Genomic DNA, 20,778 nt, shown 5'->3' with positions numbered 1-20,778 from the left:
GCTTCCCTTTTCCATATGGCTTGCTATAGAAGAACTACATTAGCTTGCATGGACTTCAGGTCCCATAATGCACTGCCTGGTAGTCGGTAAGACCTGTAATCTTCTGTCCATTGCTTCCTAAGGGAAAAATCTGGTTGTCCCTTTATACTGGATTCTCTCCTCCAGGACTTATGAGAGACTGAAGCTGCACATACCTGTGACCTCTCTTGTACAGCCCAGCCTTGTGACTCTGCCCAGGCCTTGCTGCTGCCTGGAACTGCTTAGAAGCTGCCATTCCCTGAAGCTCCTCGTCGAGCATTGGAGTACGATTCATTTGTGTTCCAGACCCCTTGTTGGATTGTGTTACAGTCCTGATTACGTCTGAACCTGCTCTATGTTTACCCAGTCCTGTTCCTGCTTGTTCCAGTCAGAGTCTGCTCCCTGTTTCTCAGCCTTGTTCATGTTTGTTTCTGCCAGAGCCTGCTTTCTGTTACCCAGACCTGCTCTAACCTTTGCGTCAACCTGAGTCTGTTCCCTGTGCCTGGCTTTGCCTCCTAGTTGGTTCCCTCGCTTTCTGTTTCCTCTTGGGTTATCGTGTCGGGAAGGTGTCCTATCAGTCTTCACCTGTCTCAAAGTGTTTTCCTTTGTATTTAGTCTGGTACCTGGTTTCCAGGAGGCAAATCCAGCCCTCATCCTTTGTCTAGTGTTGCATGTAGTTATTAGTGCCTAACAGTGACAGTGTGCTATGGCTGCTTTCCAGGAATTGCCACTGTGTCTCCAGCCGGACCAACAAGGGCTAGACTCATGTCTGTAAGTACAATCCTTGTTTGTGCCCTAAGAGTCCAGACACAGAATCACTTCTGCTGCCACCTTTCTATGGGGCTTGCGTGGTGACTAACTGTAAGATTAATCTGCACAGAGGCACTGACGTTCCCTGTTGCTGTGGGAAGTTCTGAGCCCTACCCTGTGTACAATCTTAGTAATAAGCCCTGCGTGTTTGTCCATTACTGACCCATTCCATATTTGTTCACACTAAGGTTGCTCTGCCTTCACTTTTCTGTTTTCTCTGCCTTACCATAGCTGGACTTTCCCATTGTATGCCTTTATCTGCTCTTCTGCTTTGGTACACTACTTCCTTGTGAGATACTCTGTGAACTCAAGGGGTGCCCCTAACAGACTCCTGACTAGACCCGCACGAAACCGTAGCACCATGGAGCCCAATCCTGACACAGGGTACACATGCCCACACACTTGAACTGGACACTTCTGTGGAATGCACATCTGAAAATATGTGAAAACCTGCAGCCAGGGCAGCAGTTCCACCACACCAACCTGAGCAACATAGGTAATTCTTATGAGTCAAACTGAGGTGTACATAACATTTTATGGGTGGAATTAAGGCATAGTGTCTCAATCACTGTACGTACCAAACACACGTACACACGGCTGACATATGGGTAGTTCACACACAAGTCAACATGAAGTCGTAACCAACAATTAATAACATATGAGGGGTAACATATCCGACATAGCACTCATCAGCCATCCTCAGTCATCCGTGAGTTTTGTTTGTCGTGTGAAATATAATATCCCCAAAGTCAAACAACTACACACATCAAATGAGTCAACACATTTTACAAACACATATCATCACTGTTGTACATCACTGATTTCCATCTGATGTAGATACCCATTTGTAACACACTCATACATGAGCATTACGTCCAATGTATTGCATGGCGTTCCTTCAGAAGCACACATATTGTTGTTACAGATCATTCACACACAAAACACACAGTTGCATGCTCTACCACATGTGGCCAACCACTATACCACACACTGCAGGCCATACCATCCTATCTTCATCTTGATACAGGGTGCATGCATGATAAATAATTGAAAATCACACAAACACAGTTTGAGTTAAACATTTTGACCCAAATGCGTCGACAAATCATGCAAACCCTAACTAAACAAACATGGGCCCTTAGCGTTAATTGCACCAGCGCACCACACGCATGCGGATATCCATTGAAATAGAAGTTTACAGGTAATGCATGGTATTTTGCCGCACATGTAGGTTATGCATCGAAAATATTCATGCAAACATCGTATGCGTCCAAAAAATACACGCATGACGGAAAACGGGCTGCAAAGGGGACAGCAAGTGATGTAATAGGGAATCCTGTTTACAGGCATGGTACAGTGGGTGTAATTTCACTTTCACTTTACAGTCTGTGCCTTTTCTTGACTGTGTGACTGTGTCTCGGTGTTGCTGGTGTCTGGATTGTGTTTCTTGTACCTTGTGGGGTCTCTCTTGTGTCTTTTGTGTATTCTATTTGCTTATTGTACCTGTTTATGTGCTTTTGTGTGGTTTAGTGTCTTTTGGATTGTATTTGTACTGTCGGGTGTCTGTTTGGGGGTTACATTAGTTGGGTTAGTTGAGGTTCTTAGGTTTGGGCTGTAATTTTCCTTTTTTTACATTTATTTTCCTTCCTTTTTACACTTTTTCTGTTTTGCCTTGAAGTGAAAGGACATGTCGGGAAGAGCGAGGCTGACCCGCATGGGGGAGGAGGAGATTGGGGGCTTTGTGTGGCTTGTGTGCCACTTTCTGCCATTGATGCTGGAGATGGGTGGGCGTGTGATACAGGGGTATCACACAGAGGCAAGGCGGTTGCAGTGGGGCAAGTTGCTCTGCCACCTCAAATGAGTATCCCACACGAGCAGGAATGACCACCAGCTGAAGCATCACTGGGCTGACCTGGTGGCCAGAGAGCAGGATCTGCTGGACCACCTGGGTGTGGTGATCTGTGCCCCTGTTAATGAGTATCACATTGACAAATGTGTACAGTAGAATGCTCCTGAGTGACAGTAGCAGATGTCTTGACATGCCGCATGTAATTTTTGTGGCCATGTTGAATGCAAGCAGTACAAACTGTTAGTGTCCCAGTACTGAGATGTAGTCCACATGTCTATACATGTTAACAATGCAGTCCTGAGGTTCGTTGAGTCATGTCCTACTATTTCTGAGGGCCACATGTACCAAGCTATTTTTAATTGTCACAAACTGCCTAGTTTTCAGATTTTATGTGTTTACGTCAAGAACTAATGTTTATTCCAATGCACATCCCCAATTTTGCCATTCTGCTATCACATTGCCCAATCACAAAACAGGGTTTGCTAGGGGCATTTAGGAAGGGGAGTTCCTTTCCTGTAAGCTAGTCGCAGTCTGCTGATTGATTGTTTGGTGACCCCAAATGCTGGCACTAAACAATTGCAGTTACCACCAGTTTCAACTTGGTGCTAACCTATTTGCAAAAGGGGAGGGGTCCCCATGGGATCCCTTCCCCTTTGTGAATGTATGCCCAAAAATTGTTTCAGAGCAGGAAGTGGTCCCACAGACCACTGGCTGCTTCAAAAAAATGATTAAAGTCATATTATTGTTTTTTTAAATGCTTTCTGTGTACCCTTGATGAAATAAGGCTGCATTTAAAAATATATATACATCTCTATTTGAAAGCAGTCACAGACATGGTGGTCTGCTGAGCCCAGCAGGCCAGCATCCCTGTGAGTGCCACCATTCCCAAGGGATTTGCAAAATGAGACCTCCCTCTTAAAAATTCATTAGGTAGGTCATTTGCTACCCCAATTGTGATTTGCAAACAGTGTCATTGACAGTGTTGTACTTCAGATCATCCTACTTGCAAATTGTGAGTTGCTACATCTTGCAATGTGTGACTCACAAAACCTGATCTTGGTACATGTGGCTCTTAGTCACACATTTCAAGTGCAATGACAACACCTGTGCCGATTCATTCTGTCAATGATGATCAGGTAACACACTGTCAGCATACCACATTTCACTGTATCAGGACAGCAAAGTGGCCAATCCATGTTTAGCACTACATTTTCATCATTACACACACATGATCCCTGCCATTATGTTGGCAAAGGGGGCATACACAGCTTAGGGGACACTGCCAATGTGGCATTTGTTACCTACATACAACTGTGCCACATCTGTTATGGACCACTGAATGCATGATAATTGCAGACTGAAAATTGAGCCACATGTCCATCACACAGGAACTCAGTGTCCCTTGATGCACAAGCCACAATACCTGAGTCACTTGTATTGCAGTTCACCAGGGAAGTGCCATTGAAATAGTCACCCAAATACAATCATGACATGGCGTACCATCTGAAATAGATTAGCCACAAATGTTTGTTGTCAGGTTTAGCACCACATGATTGTTAGGCCCAGTGCATGTGTGCAGATGTGTCTATCACTCACTGGAGTGTCAGTGTCAATGTGAGTTTGCAGTGGTATGTCTATTGGAGTGTCTACATGCAGGATCATCAGCTCACTCAGATAAAATGTTACACACTGTGATATGTTGGCCACACGTTTGTACAGTGATCTGACATTGAGCATATATTTCCTTTCTATGTCTTACAGGTGGACCTGCCCCCTATACCATCGGGGAAGTGGCTCAATTTCAGGACCCAAACGTATCCAGTAAGGGTTGGACAGTCACTGGCAGAGAGTCATATCTTGGGAGTCTTGTGCTGTACATTAGACAACAGCATGTGAACAAAGTGATTAGTAGCCACATGAAGGCCCACATGTGACTTGGAAGTGCTCCAGTGTCAGAATATTGTCATTGAGTCATACCCTCATTCTCAGAAAACAGTGATGCATCAGTTTTCCACACAAAATTGTACAACCCTGTATTGTAATGTACATGTAGGACTGCCTGGGTAATTGTCCCCCAGCATCTAGCCCCATTAGTTGTACTCCATTTACTTGACACTTAAATGTGGTATGTAATAGGCGTGCATGCAGGTCAAGGCCAGACGTATGCTGTCATCAATGTGGGTGTTTTGGGAACTGTGTTGGCAGATCAGGTGTTGATGGTTGTCCACAACTGGACACATGAATGTAGATGTGAATGACCTATGGATATCTCATTCCTAGGTGGCAGCCCTCCTCACATGTGTTCCACTCATTAAATCCATGTACAAGTGGACATGGCTTTGTGGTTGTCCTCGACAGTTGTGATGATGTATTGCATGCCCATCCCCCCCTGAGGCACAGGGGTGGGGGAACAACAAATATGTAGGTAGATGTGATGGTCACAGTGTAGATGACAGTCATCTCATTCAAGCATGCATGTGTCCTAAACAACACTGACCCCTTATGATTAGCAACTGCATACCATCCTGCTAATTACATCAACAAATCACTGGTCTTGGGTGCCTTGAAGTTGACTCAGATGATAAAGATTAGTCGGTCTGGCCCATGTGAAGTAGTTGCTGCCTTTGCATTGTGACACATTGCACTACATCAATGCACAGATCACTTTATTTGGTCCAACTTTTGTTGTGCTTTGGTGTGGTGTAAAAGATATGATGGGTAGGCAGCATTGCCATTTCATTCATCAGGGACATTATATCATCTGGACTGCAATTTGGACTGCATGTGCAAATTGAGTGTTAGATTATCATCTGTACATGCATCACACAATGTTGACACTGATGGTTGCCTGTTTAATTTCTATAGCTGCCAACATGGATGTAGCGGAGATCAGGGCTTTCCAGAAGCGGCCAGTGAGATACAGACACATATTGGATGTCGAGTCTGGGTACCGAAGGATGGCAAGATGCTATCTGAGAGAGCGAGCCACCGGAGAATGGCGGGCTTTAAGCTAAGAGGGACCAGTATTGGCCACAAAGGTTGGTGCCACCAACACAACTGCAGCCAGTACCAGAGCGGCCACCACCACATCAGCCCCACCTGCTGCACCGTCAACCTCGGCACCACCAACCACCACACCTGCTGCACCTTTAACGTCTGCCCCACCGACCACCACACCTGCTGGACCATCAACCTCGGCAACACAGACCACCACATCTGCTGCTATGGACATGCCTGCAATAGCTGAGCTCCAGAGGGACATGAGGAAAGTTTAGAAAAAACTTGACACAATACAGAGGGATGTGGACAAAAATACCCAGAGGCTCAAGGCAAAAAAAAAAAGACACTGAGGAGGGCAAACCTGTGAACTCTTGTCTCCCCTCACCCCTAATTCAGTCCCCTGCCTCATTCCTCATCCTGTTTTGTAGTGGGTTTATGGGGTTTAGTGATAGGTTAGAGTAGGGTAGTAGTTTAGATAGGATAAGTAGGTCGGGGAGTTTCATATTATTACATGTTAGTTTGTGGGTGGGTAGGGGTAAATGTTGGGGCTTTTGTGTATTTAAAAAAAAAATTAAACAATTAAAAGAAATACAAAAATATATCTATTTGTTTAGTATTAGTTAGTATATGTTTAAGTTAGTATATGTTGTCCTACATGTGTTTGATCATATAAAGGGGGTGGGGGGCAAATGTTTAGAGTGTGTTGTTAAATGTTGTAAGTAAGCTTAGCATAGGGTAGTTAGGGCCAGTTGTGGGTAATGTATAGTTAGGATAGATTAGGTTAGTATAGGTGTGTTACATAGTTTTAAGTTCTGTTTCTTACACAGTTATTAAAAATTTAGGTACTCTCTTACTGCATGTGTAATATGTTTTGGGCTCAGGGTCTTTGCATGAGTGTACAGTGCCTGTTGGCCTGTGTATTCCGTACTGCATCCACATCCCTCTCTTGACATGTTAATTCCCACTTCCAACTGAGCTGTCACATTGGCAGCTACAGCAAATCTAAATCTCAATCTCAATGCATCTGCCATCCATTGTACCCACCACTCAACGTGACTATGGTTCCCATGTATTGGACAGGTAGGTGTGCTTTTTAAGCTGTAATAGTTTTGATCCTGTGTCGTGATGTTGGGCACTGTGGGACGTCTGCCTGCAGCCTGAAGTTCATGTCAACACTGCTAAACTAGTAGTGCCAATTTCAGATGAGGTCAAGTATACAAATTTCACACCTATGTGTTTTACTTGTACTCCCAGCTGACGTTTTTGGCCAAACACTCTTACACAGCCATTCCTGCTGTATGTTGTGGGAGAGGCATGTATGTTTTAAAGCAAATGTCACAAACACAATGACTTGCTTGTAGGGGATGTGGCCAGCATGGACTTTCATCTTGTATATACCTTGGCCCTTAAGTATACTATTTTTGCACTGCATTTGCCTCATTTGTTTACGCAAAAGCAGCACAAACGTCCAAAATACAATGATATTTTGTACGTTTGCGCTGCTTTTGCTTAAAAAATTATGCAAATGCAGCGCAGAAAAAGTAAAAATCTGGGCCCTTGTGCGTAGATATCTGCCCACATTATTTCTGCATGCTGGTATTGACACTCTGTGACCATAGACATGTTACATGCATCACAAATCTCCAGCAAAGTAGATGTGTCACATTACACAGAGACAAAGTGGGTGTATAGGTTCTGTTTATTTTAAAGTGCTGTAGTGCAATATGTACACAGTCCAGGTCTGTGACCCCATTAGTGTAAAGCATTCTATTGTGACGCAACACACATGCAAAGGTTGAGGGACATGTCATTTGATATGCTGAGATGAACCGTCGTTCAGTGCAGATGAACATGAATTGCCAATTGAGTAGTGAGAGACAAATGCGGTACATAGTGGAAAGGGTAACAGTGTGTCAGTGAAGAGTGCATGTCACCAACTGTAGCAACACTGGCATGTTGTCAAGCACAGGACAAAGGGAAATCAGTGCCCATGTGGCATGGGCTGGTGCTACCGGGTACTCCTACGGGTGAAGATGATCTGTTCCACATCTTCATTCTCTGATGTGGGTATCGTCTCCTCTGCCATTTATGGTGGCGGTGGTGGGTTTGAGGGGGCAACACACACTTCAGTGGTTGGAGAAGTGGACACCAAATTCCCGGCAGCTTCCATCTGTGGAACTACATGTGGCATCACTGCAGCAGGGAGGAGCTGCTGATTATTGAGTATGGCAGCAACATCCCTGTGGTAGGCAGCCATGTCTGACCTGAGGGAGGCTAGTTCTTGGTGCATGGAGTCCAGCTTGTTGTCATGCATGCACCTGCAAGATTGGGAGGGCTGGTGTTGTCGCTGTACTCCCACTACTGTCCTCTCAGTGGTGGTCCCTGTGTCATCAGAGTCCTCAGCTGTGTTTGAGCTGGCAGGTCGTACTATTGGGATGGTGGGTGGGTCTTATGGGATGGCTGCTACATGTCTGCTCCTCCTTGTGACTGGAGGTGGTGTCTGGAGGGTTCCCAGGACATCTAAGAGGGTTTCCTGGCTGATGGTTGTCAGCTGGTCATCCAGGTCATCAGGGTAGTTCAGGACAGACAGACCCACAGGAGAGCCATCGTCCTCTGCAATGAGATATTGTACAATTAGTGTGTCTGTGTTGTGCCAGTTGTAATGTGACGTCACTGACTTCCTATAGGTGATACATTGTTATCTTGGTTCCCATGCATTGTTCCTGTCGTTAATGTTTGCAGTCTCTCAGCCCTATGCCCCACCTGCATGTCACATGTAGTGTGAGCAGTTTGGGAAATTGTCTGCGTCACATCTTCTAGGTGTGGGTTCTGTCTAAATTGTGGCTTGCAACATTCTTGTCCTCATCAACCCTCTATCTGCTTCCATTAGCCTGGTGAGGCCTTGCAATGATTGTTGGTGTGCTAATGCCACAGCACCACACATAACAATATGGCCCTGTCCACTCTATCATTTTTCACATACACCTTTGCGGTGCTGAGACATAGCACCATACCATGTATGACATTTCCATGAAACAATACAGGTGTTACCATTGGTAGTTTCTCATGTTAATGTTTGCGTATGTGTGCTACATTGCATTGCACTGATGGTCCTGGCAGCGTTCCATTCCAACTTGTGACTGTGCGGGTGTGTTTGCCTTCCTACACACATATGTCCTCCCCCTCAATGCAGTTGTCTTAGCACTATGACACCTGGGATGTTACAGGTGGCATTGCAGCTATTGTGACACAGGAACACGGGTAAACCCAGGAATGGGCAGCATGGGTATGAGATTACTGCTGTGTATGTGACAGTGCCTTATGGTTATTGAGTCTATGTACATGACAATTTGACAGGAGTTGCACTTGGATAGGGATTGATGGGGATTGATCATGTAGTCATACTGAATCCTCATTTTGAGTGTGTTTGTGCCATGGGCACCTAACTGCCATATCCTAATTGACCAGCACACAGAGCACAGGTAGTAATGGCAACTGTTGTCAATGGTAAATGCCGCTTGAGCCAATGGCCTGAAACTGGGCATTGTCCTATAGTTTACATTCTGACAATAGCAGCTGTCCTGTGACACTAGCCCAGTTTTACGTTCTACCCTACCCTCCTGGTCTGCTTCAGCATTTCCAGCAGCCTTGGCATGGCGATGTGCCCCCATGCAATGGTTGTTGGTGTTGTGCTGTGCCCCTGGATGCCCCTGCACTGCCCATGCACCTGGCATGGGTAGTGCAGGGAGTCCCGTGCCCCTTTGCCCTTTCCACCGCCTGATTTGCAGGGCTGATATTTATTGTGTAGTAGGTATGTGCCTCCCCCTTCTTGCACTTGACATTTAGGCATTTTGGTCCCCCATGCAACTTACCCTGCATATGTGTTGTTTCCTGGTAGTCTGTGCTGTCCTGCTGTACCAGTGACGATTTCCTCTGGGATGACAGCTGCAACCATCTCCTCCATCTCCATGCGATGGTGGACTCCCCCCTCCAGTCTGCAGTGCTGCATTCCTGTTCCTTGCCATTGTTTCCTTTGTCCTGCACTTGCAGTCATGCCAGTGTTTCTTGCACTCAGCGACAGTTCTCCTTACCTCTGCCACACTGTTAATCTTGTCCACAATTTGTTCCCAAATTGCCCCTCTCCTCCCAATTGGCAATTTAGAGGTGATTAAGAGTTGATGCTGGTGCTCCGTCACCTCTCTCACCAGAATGTCATGCTCCTCTGTGCTGAAGCGACACTTCATCTTCTTCTTGTCTCTCCCCTGGGTCTTGTCTGTGTCCTTCTGGCTGGTTCCTGGCTGTCTGGGGTCTCCATGGGGTCTCTCCTGGCTTCTAGGATCCATTTTGGGGCTCCTTAGCGCGGTTTGCTCCGTTTACATTGCTTTTTGACGCTATTGCATGGTAAAATGGCGCATATTCGTTTTGCGACGTTTTTCGCAAACCGGATTAGAGTCATTTTTCCTGTGTAAAGGTCATTTTGCCTTATGACAAGGCACAATGGTAAGCTTCAGGAAAAATGACTAACCTATTCTTAGCGCCACCCAGCGTCAAAGTATAAATTTGACGCACGGGTGGCGTTAAGAAATTATGCTAGCCAGCGCTAAAATGTTTAGCGCAAAACTGCGTTAGTGCAGTTTTGCATCAAAAAGTATAAATCTGGCCCTTGGTTCATACAAAACACGTTCGATTTGTAAGTGTGTCTTACTCTATGCCTTTGTGTAAAGTACTGAATTCACATGGGTAAGACTTGCTTTCCCATGGTTTCCATGGCTCAACATGTATTACTGGAAACTACTCTAAGACAACACATTGTGTCAGTTAGAGAAAAGTGTAACAGAATCATGTTGGAAACAAAATCATGCTGCACTGAAAATAAACTGGCCTACCAAGCCAGACGACGTGTTCCTCCCCAAGGGAAACCCTTGATGGAAATTACCAAAATAAAAAAAATACCCTTCTCTAACCACACAGAGAGAAAAATTTATTGACAGCATTACACACATCACCATGGGCTTTGCTCTCTACCAAAAAGGAGTGCCTCATAAATGGCAGATCAATAATAAAGGGATGCCAAGCTAAACAGCGTACAATTTAAGAAGGATAGTGTAATGGTGTAATCAAACAACCAAGCCTTTCACATACATTCATTGTGTATTCTCTTTCTCATAAACAATTCTCAGGGGAAGCTCACGTCACTTCTGCCCAGGTTAATCATTTGCAGCAACAGCAGTCCAGAATTAAAACAAGGATGCTGTGAGCGGCCGTTTATTAACTCTACGTCCCTCAATCTCGTTCCAGTCAGTACTCTGTGAGGTGAATCCCACCTTGAAACAAGGGAGTCCAAGAACATTCATTTCCACCTTGAATGATGTCCTCCAAGAGGGTCTAGGACTCCCTATTCATATCCACGTAGGGATGTTGTGATTGTCTTGCCCAGCTTTCTTGCTGTCCCCCGCCACAGTTTGTGCTTTATTTCATAAACTTACCAGATCATTCACAAGGGCAACCTCTCTTTGTTTTCTTGCGCATAGCTGCACTGTCTCTCTGTGACACTTCGGGTAGCCACTGAAATCTTAGGGGGTCATTATGAATACAGGGGTAAACACCGCCGTGTTCATGCTGGCAGTCTTTCCATAGCCCGCCAACCCCCCTGAGATCCTTCCGGCCGCATAAAGAACATTTTGCTGGTCCGGCGGGCGGAAACATATGCAAGTATGCAAATAGTTTTTTTTTATATCTAGGGGATATACAGGTCCACAAGATAATGAAAAACAATTACAATAAGCAACTATAATCTTTAGTACCACTATAGGTATTCTAAATTATGTTTATATATTGGTCCGAAAACATCCAAAATGGGAATATTCAGGAAATATTCATATACAGTTATTACACAGAATAAGGGCTGTGCCATCTTCCAGTTTTTGCTAAAAGGAAACAGTGCACTTTAGAGAAGACATCTACTCTGTAGTGCACTAGAGAGTAGTAATTCTGCATTACTACTTCCTGGACTTCAAACTGCATTTGTGAAAGGCTCCGCAGAAGGTAAACGTAATAAAATAAACAGGCTTCCATACCACCGAAACCCCAATGATTCCTCAGGCCTTTTCCAACAAATGGCATTGATGACACATGGACCATGGCACACAAGGCCAAAGATAACATTTCCTTGAGAAAAAAACACAGCTTGAAAGGATCTTTTTCTGGTTCACCTTTTCTGCTCTTCAAGCATTCCTCTTCAGTTTTAAATTTTGTGTGAATCATTTGCTTCTTCTAGCTCCTCGCCTTTGTTGGTCTTTGGGCTTTTTCAATGGCCGAGCACTAGGTCCCAACCCTCCTGGGACCTCCGAGACTGAGCTGCAGGTAAGTGTGCGTGCTTTTTTTTAAAATGAAGGTTTGGTGCGTGCGTGTATGTTTGATTATTTGGTAATGAGTGCTGTGAATGGTTTGTGTGTACGTATGTGTATGAATGAATGAGTGTAAGTGAGTGTCTATGTGTCTTCCGTCCGTCCGCCTCCCTCCTAAAATCACTGGTTGCCACTGCCTGTGAGTGCCGGCCATTCCCAATGGGCTCCAAATTGTGCCCTGCCTCATGAATACTAATGAGGCAGGTCATTTGCGACCCATTTGGCAATCGCTAAGTGTCTCAGACACTGTTGTATATCAGTGTTTGCAACTCTCAATTTGTTTAGTAGCCAAAAAATGCAAATAACAAGTCAGAAACACTGAAGGTCGTACATCTGGCCCTAGACACCTAATTGGAAATAAAAGGTAGACAGAAGAAATATTTTACATTTTGTTCGATTCATCCAAAACTGATTTCACCTTTTTTATGATAGTTTGTCATTTCATATACATTGATATAAAATAAACTATTACTCTAGTATTTTATTAAACGATTGTCTCAGCTTCAGGAGGTGGTATGGAAGAGAGGGCATACAAATACAATGGTGGCCATAAAGAAACAGGGGAAGAATGAAAGGAAATGGAAAAGAGGAACTGGAAGAAGGTCCACGAAGTACTTATCTTCTTCTCAACAGGAAAAAGTAAATTTGGAGAAGAAAGACTTAGTAGTAAATATCTCAAATTACACTCTTACACCTATAGAACACATGGTGTTAAACAAGGGCCTCTCCTTCAGTCCAGGGATACACTATAATGATGTGGACACAAACATTTATTTATACAAATTCATGACAAAATTTAAATTAATGAAAATTCAGGCATAGAATCCCAAAAAATAAAAAGATGAAATGATGGGATATCATTCAAACCAAATGCGGATTAACCAAGTACCTGAGTTAAGAATAATTTTGGAACTTCAGGGTCATGAGGAAATAGAGAATATGACTAAACACAGGTATTGCAATATTGTCATATTGACACAGATAGACATAGATCTAGTGATTTCAAACCAAAGTCTAAATTATGTCCAATGTTACCACCAGGAAATAAAATAGATAAATTCTATGAATTGGTGAGAAAAGATCTGGAGAAAATGAAGAAGATAGAAAATAATTGGAGGTCTGAGAATCTATCTCGAGAGGAAAGACAAACACTTCAAACATTAAAGGACAACACGACCATCATCATTAAACCTGCAGAGAAAGGAGGTAAAGTAGTAACTTGGAATAAAGAAGCATACAATGTCGAGGCTATGCGACAATTTAATGATATAGCCAGCTATACTAAGCTACCATTTAATGCAACAGTGTCAATTAAGAAAGATATTGATACAGAACTGAGACAATGGCACAGGGACATACTGATCATTGATGATGAATTAACATTTTTGGAAGTGGATCATCCTATATTGCCAACAATCTATTTCTTACCAAAAATTCATAACAATTTGAAAAACCCTCCAGGCAGACCGATGATGTCATCACGTGGTTCGATGTTGGAGAACATTGCCAAATACATTGAATATTACTTATTTCCCATGGTGAGGAATTTGAGGTCATATATTAGAGACACCAGTGACTTACTTCGAATTGTAGATGGCGTCATTTGGCAGGAAGACTATTATTTAGTGACTATAGACCTAATAGCCCTATATACATTGACAGAACATGAAATAGGCATGCATGCCATTGGATATTTCTTGAAAGAGAGGGGGGTGGAGAATATCAACAGTCAATGATGTTAATGGACATGATAAGTAGTTGCCTGAATAATAATGTGTTCATCTTTAACAAAGAAATTTACAAACAGAAATGCGGAACTGCTATGGGAGTGGCCTTTTCTCCTAGTTATGCAAACCTCACGATGGGGTGATGGGAGAAAGAGGTTGCCTGGAGTGATTCTCATGGGGACTATATGCAAAAGGTTGTGCTATGGACAAGATACATTGATGATCTTTTCATCATTTGGAAAGGTACTATCAAGAACTTTGAGAGCTTTTTCAGCATCTTAAACTCTAATTCTGTGGGTCTGAGATTTACGTGTGTAATTGTAATTGATAACATAAGAGTTAATTTCTTAGATATAAATCTATATGTAGAGAATTATCAGTTCCAGACGACCCTATATAGAAAGGAAACCTCCACCAATTCTATATTACATGGATCAAGTTTTCATCCCCATCATGAAGTGAATAATATCCCACATGGTGAGTTTTTGAGACTGTAGAGGAACTGTTCTACTGAGATAGAATTTGAGGAACATTGGGAATAATGATAAACAGATTCAGAGCAAGAAATAACAAACACAGAGATATATGTAGAGGTTTGGAGAAGGCTAGACAAAGGAATCATAGTGACATGTTAGTGCAAAAACAACAAGGTAGATTCATTGCAGACAAATCACAAACATCTAAACCAAGAGTCATATTGTCATACAGTAAACAGAGTATTAAAATCAGAGATGTTTTTCATAAGTATTGGCATATATTGAGGGAGGATCCCGATATAAGTGGGAATATTGGACCATCAGTTTCCATTGCTTTAAAAAAAGCTCCATTGATAAAGGATATGTTAGTTCGGAGCTACTTTGAGGACAAACAGATAAGATTTTGTCTTGATAAGATGTGTGAAGGATTTAGAAAATGTCTCCAATGCAAAGCCTGCACTATTGGCAAGAATATGAGATCATACAGAGATAGGAGGGGTGAGGAAATCTTCATCAAAGGATCACATGTGAAACTACATATGTTGTGTCTATTCTTGAATGTCACTAAGGGCTGAGATATGTTTAGAGTAGTATTTGTCAATTAAAAAAGAGAATCCTTGAACACATTAGAGCTATAGAAAATAAAGACACAACATATGCTGTAGCGAGACACATGAATAGGGTACGTGAAGATTCCACATGGAGAAGTTTGGGATATTACGGGATCAACACAGTACCACAACTACTGAGAGGAGGAGATAGGTTACTGACACTGAGATGAAAGGAGTCGAGTTACATTATGAAACTTAAAACAAAGTACCCAGGAGGTTTGAACTTTGACGAGGAACTGTATGTACACATTTAATGGCAAATGGAAATCGAGGGACAAGGGCCTAGCGCTATAGTTGTATCAAAAAATATAAGAGTAATTTGAAATAGAACACAATGACAATTCGAATTAGGGTAATATGTTTTCAAACCCACTTAGGGTTTTACTTATACTCCAAATAGATGAATCTCACTGAGAGTTAAAAACATGAACCCAAATGTAATTATGTTAAAATCACGAATTGTCTTAAATGTGATGGTTTTGAAAACAATGATAGAATGTAACAGAAATGGAAAATGTATTTTCAGTTTTGGAGAAAATGTTGTGTTATTATATTAGTTTCATTTACATATGGACCTAAACTACGAGATCCGGAATGCTGTGGGTCACGAAAAGCTATTTATTGATGACATGAAAGTACGACTAATGCATTGACTGTTTATATTCTAATAAACAGAAAGCCTGCTACAGAGTGTTTCCCTTAGTCTTGATTAATATATATATACACCAGTACAGTCTTCTTCATAAATGGGAGCCCCAAACCCTACAGGGTGACTTCAACAAAAATGGAAACGAAGCATCCCACAAACACATTCAGCCTATACAACAAAATTGTTGAAGCCCAACTCCAGGAGATACCAGGTGATTTATTTTCCAATACAAAATGGGCAGCACATTTCTGACGCGTTTCAGCTTCCATCAAAGCCTTGATCACAGGTGCAAATAATTTGATTCAAAGGTGCCCATGTGCTTTTAAAGTCCAAATAAGCCATGTGACAGTTTTGTTACACATCCTACAGTTCCCAGAATGCATCTGAAATTTCACATTTTATCTGGCTGCAGTATATTTTCAAATAACGGCATGAATGGCATCCTAAACACTGCAAACCCAATATAATTATATTCTAAGCGCATTCTCCTTAATATAGTCAATCCCAGGTCACCGATTTACATTTGCATTTGCACATTGCAGTCCCAATCAAATGTGAATTTTGAAATCGCATAGGTCTGGAATCAACAAGAGGCAGTACAATACTCCTCCCATAATCCCTTACCTGAACTCTACACACAATGTAATATCCAGAAAGTTCTTTGTTGTGTGTGAGGATGAGTGGGTTATGCTCCCAAAGAATTAAGTCCCAGAAAAGTTTTCTTCATAAATCAATGATTTTGTACTTTACATTAAATGAATGTAAAATCAATATTTTTGTGGTCAAGGTTTTGACACAACATTTTGAACTATGATATTTTGTCCTAAAACTATTGAGGGAAAAAGCAGAGCCTCTTAGTAGGACCTCCAGCATCAAATAGGAACATAAACTTTAAGCCTAAAGGAAAATTGACGGGCCACTTTGCTAAATGACTTAATGGATCTGATCAAAACACTGTAATTTACCTTCCACATTGGGAGGCTAATGTACCTAATGGAAAGTTGGACTACAATGCCCCAGCACCTAACCATAGATGCCGGTCTTGCAGCAACTTTTTGAATTTTCTGACATCTCCTCAAAAACGTCTGTAGCTTGCTGATAAAAGTGGAGCAATGGTAGTCCACTCTGGCCCCAATAATACAGAGGGATACCTAGGCTCAAAAAGAAACAGCTGTATCTAAGTGAGTATGGGGATACAGTCAGCTCATTCTTTTCCAATAATATTTTCCTGTTCTTCCATAGTCAATTATTTGTCTAGATTCCTTCCCTTTCATGTTACCTTTTTTACAAGGTTAAACTTAGAAACCCCTTTTGTCATAGATTTGAAGGTTGACTTGACTACCTGACCTGACAGAGACTGTTTGCTCTCTGGCTGGTAAATCAACTCTTGCTTTTATATATATGGGGAAGGCAGTCTTCTGATTTTGTGACCAGTGTCTTCCTGATACATATTGTTCCTCCATGACCACTGTAAGTGATTTCTGTTGCCCAACCTTGAGGCTCACCCACCCACCCTGCAAGGCATTGTTGTTTACCTGGTGTTGCTCCAGGAAGGTATGCAAATCCTTCCATGCTGAGCTCTCTTATGAATACAACCTGTATCTCTACATTGTGGGATTTGGTGCAATCCCTGGAATACCCTCTCAGGTTCCTTTCCTTTCTTGACTGTATGTATGTCAGGTTTTGGACAATGTGAATGACCCAGGCACTATTGTTTATAATGTACTAGGGCAATTGAACGATCCTTATTCCTTCCTTCAGGTCTTTAGATTCTTCAGGTCTGATGATGATCCCTCATCTTGATGGGATTGAAATGCTGTCAACTTCATAAACCTATTATACAATATTCAGAGATACTGGAAATATAAAATACTTTGTTTTATTGTTTCTCTTTTTGATAATTTTGAATTCTTCGTGTTGTGCTTTTTTGCACTAAGTTCCTGTACTTTTCCAGATTTGTGAATCACATGTGAGCACCATGCACATTTTTTAGCACATTTTACCTCATTGTATGCTCCCCTATGTATTTAACTGCACTCAATTTTGTTTACACATGGAATGTGGTTTTGTTCGATTTATTGTCTATCAATGTGTATATTCTATGTGTAAATTTGGTGCATTCATTATACATGTTGTAAAGTATATATATTACCTGGTGGTGATTGCCACTAGGTATCCATAGTTAGGACCTAGTTTCTATAGAAAAGGCTGTTTTTTGCTTACCTATATCTTTGGCGCTGCTTGAAGAATCTTCACAAAAATTTCCAAAAGAATTTGACAGTCGTAGATTTGCAGTCTGAAAAGTTTCGGGGTGATCCATGAAGTGGGGACCGAGATAAATGGGGGTGAAATTTAGGCCCATATTTATACTTTTCTAGCGCTGCATTTGCATCATTTTTTGACGTAAAAGCGTCGCAAACTTACAAAATATAATTGAATTTTGTAAGTTTGTGCTGCTTTTGCATAAAAAAATTATGTAAATGCGGTGCTAGAAAAGCATAAATATGGGCCTTAGAGCGTTACCAAGGTTAATTCCTATAGGAAAAATTGAACAGCGACAACACCAAAACAACTGGACGGAATTACACCAAATTTGGCAGAAAGGCAGCTCTTGGTCCAGAAAGAGCCCTTTTTGTTATTTGGTGTACATCCATTCAGTAGTTTTTGAGAAATTGAAGAAAATCCAAATTTGCATGAGATCTGATTGGCTGCCTACACTTCAAACCAGGCAGCCATTATGGACTCGGCTTGTGCCAGGTCCGAGACAAAAACTTAAAACAAAATTTTAAAAAAAGAGACTGGGCCAGGGTACAGACACCCTGAACCCTTAGCTCTGTTACAAGGGTACCACAGGGACCCCCCCGTGCAACAAAGCATTTTCCAGGTTTGTTTTTTTCTAGCTCCAGGTTGGGCCAATTCCCGGAGACAACACTTATTGAAGTGTAGGGGACCTCCCTGGGGCATTTATTATATTAGTGTGGGGGGGACTATGTGCCCCCCCCCCACAGCCCCAGGGTCCACCACCTCCCTGGGGCATTTATTAGATTTTTGTTTGTGTAGGGGACCACCACTTCCCCAGGGCAAACTGGAAAAAAATAGAAAGGGGGTCCATTTCGGACCCCCTGAAGCCCAGTGGATCACCACCTCCCAAGGGCTCTTTTTTGTTGGAGGGGGCTCTGCGACCCTCTTCGAGGAGCCACTGATGGCCCTAAAGACCACCACCGCCCAGGGCCAGCTCCTGTTATGTCGCGGGGTGCCCACCCCTGGTACATAGCTGTTTGCTGTGGCTTGGTGGCAGCTTTGAAGCTGCCGCTAAGCCACAGCAAACACTCCAGTATGATGAAAGGAGAGCTGTCAATCAGCTCTCTTTCTTCTGAGTGTTTTTCCTCTGTCTGCCTGCCACGGAGATACAGGCAGACAGACAGAGGAAACCGCTCTTACAGAGTGGGAGCTGCTGGCTCCCACAATAATAATATATTTATGCTTGGCTCTGGGAGACGAGGTCTACGGGGCTAATATCGGCCTGAGGAGGGCAGGCCATGCAAAGTTGGGTGGTTACCCTACAGTAACTATACCTTGCGCCCCTGCCAAGCACTGCTAATTACCCCAGATATCACAGCACTCAAGACAACTTCTATAGCATCATCACAAATATAAATGAAACATCATAACTCAAATTATTGAAGAAATAACTGTGCATGGTGGGGCACACGTTATAGTTACCCTAGGGCACAAGTTATAATTACTTGAAAGAACTATAACTGCTGAATTTCTATGGTTTTCTATGAGTAATTTCAAAACCTAACTATAACGCCCCGTAACCTTTGTTTTTTAAGTGAATATATATATATGGATTGCTGTTCCTAGAACTACTGTCAGTTGATTTACAGATTTCTAGGTAGTAAGGAATTTGTCCACCGTAACCCTCGAGCCCATAGGAGGCAACTTGATTTTGCTGGACGTAAAAGCTAATCAGCTTTGTATCATCTTGTTTTGAATATCCACTTTCAAAACAATCAAGAATTTGGAGTCCCTCTAATGATCACCAATTAAGGGTAAGATCAACTAGGTATCATCAGCATAAATATAAACTACTGCTGCTGAGATGGAAACAGATTGTGTAAACACCTTATATAGAGCTTAAGGAGTACCTATGAAAAAGAGGAGCCGTCCCCAATATGCTTGAGTGGAGGCAGGAGGCTTCCTGTTTCTCAAAATCTTAAATGATCAATGTGAGAGAAATGTCTCAAACCCAAGAGTACCAACAGTGTACTGAAGGGCCTTCATCTACTTCTTAAGCATCATTACACACATTCAACAGACCTGTCTCTGTGCTCCTGACAAGTTTAAAGCTGGACTGGATCTCTCCCAAAAAGCATAGTGCTCAAAGTGTGGAGATAGCAGATGAGTTACCAATGCATTAATTAAAAAGTTATGGGCTTCATGTACAACTAAAATATATTAATCTTCTTCGGCTTCATAGACTCCCTGGTGTATTAGTGCAGGTTCCAGTAGCATTCCAGTCGGCATCACAATTTTTTGAGTCATCTCGCTCCATCAGATAAAACATATTGCACTATTAATACCTAGATTAGTTCTTTAGAGTGTGCCCCAATTAATGCAAACCTGTAGTTGAACACAATTTAGTGAGCTTGATCATTTAAGATATTAAACCTTCGAAACTACCTGTAGCTGAATATTCCCCTTAATGGGCAGTAGATGTACTTATTCATTGTTCGACCAATTACTGATTCATACTTATATTCTATCTGAACTCTGCCAAGCGAAAGGAGGTATAATGCAGCACACAGGACAACACGCAGCGTTTAAGAGAGGACATTCGGCCTGCTGAAGAGCCGTTTCAGATGCCTGCACAAGAGTGGTGGTGCAATGCAATACAGCTCTGAAAACACATGCAAAATCGTGGCTACATGTGCTATGTTGCACAACATCGCAACAACGAGGGGCATACCAGTAGAACCCACAGAGCCTGACTCAGATGAGGATGACAATCCCTTGCCACCCCTTCAGCCAGCAGACAGAAGGAGTGCAGCAGAGGGCAGACAAAGACGTGCTGAGATCATGCACAACTATTTTTGATGCAAGTAATGACAACACCACATCAACATTTATGTATTAATGTAGGTAGCATCTTTATTGCCTTGACTTCAAGTAATATATGTGTGATTAGGACATAGGTCAGCACTATACATAAACAGGTGTTAGTTACA

This window comes from Pleurodeles waltl, chromosome 5 (assembly GCF_031143425.1).
Source record: "Pleurodeles waltl isolate 20211129_DDA chromosome 5, aPleWal1.hap1.20221129, whole genome shotgun sequence".
Classification (NCBI taxonomy): Eukaryota; Metazoa; Chordata; class Amphibia; order Caudata; family Salamandridae; genus Pleurodeles; species Pleurodeles waltl.
The sequence above is the reverse complement of the archived record's forward strand: the minus strand, read 5'-3'. Positions refer to the sequence as shown.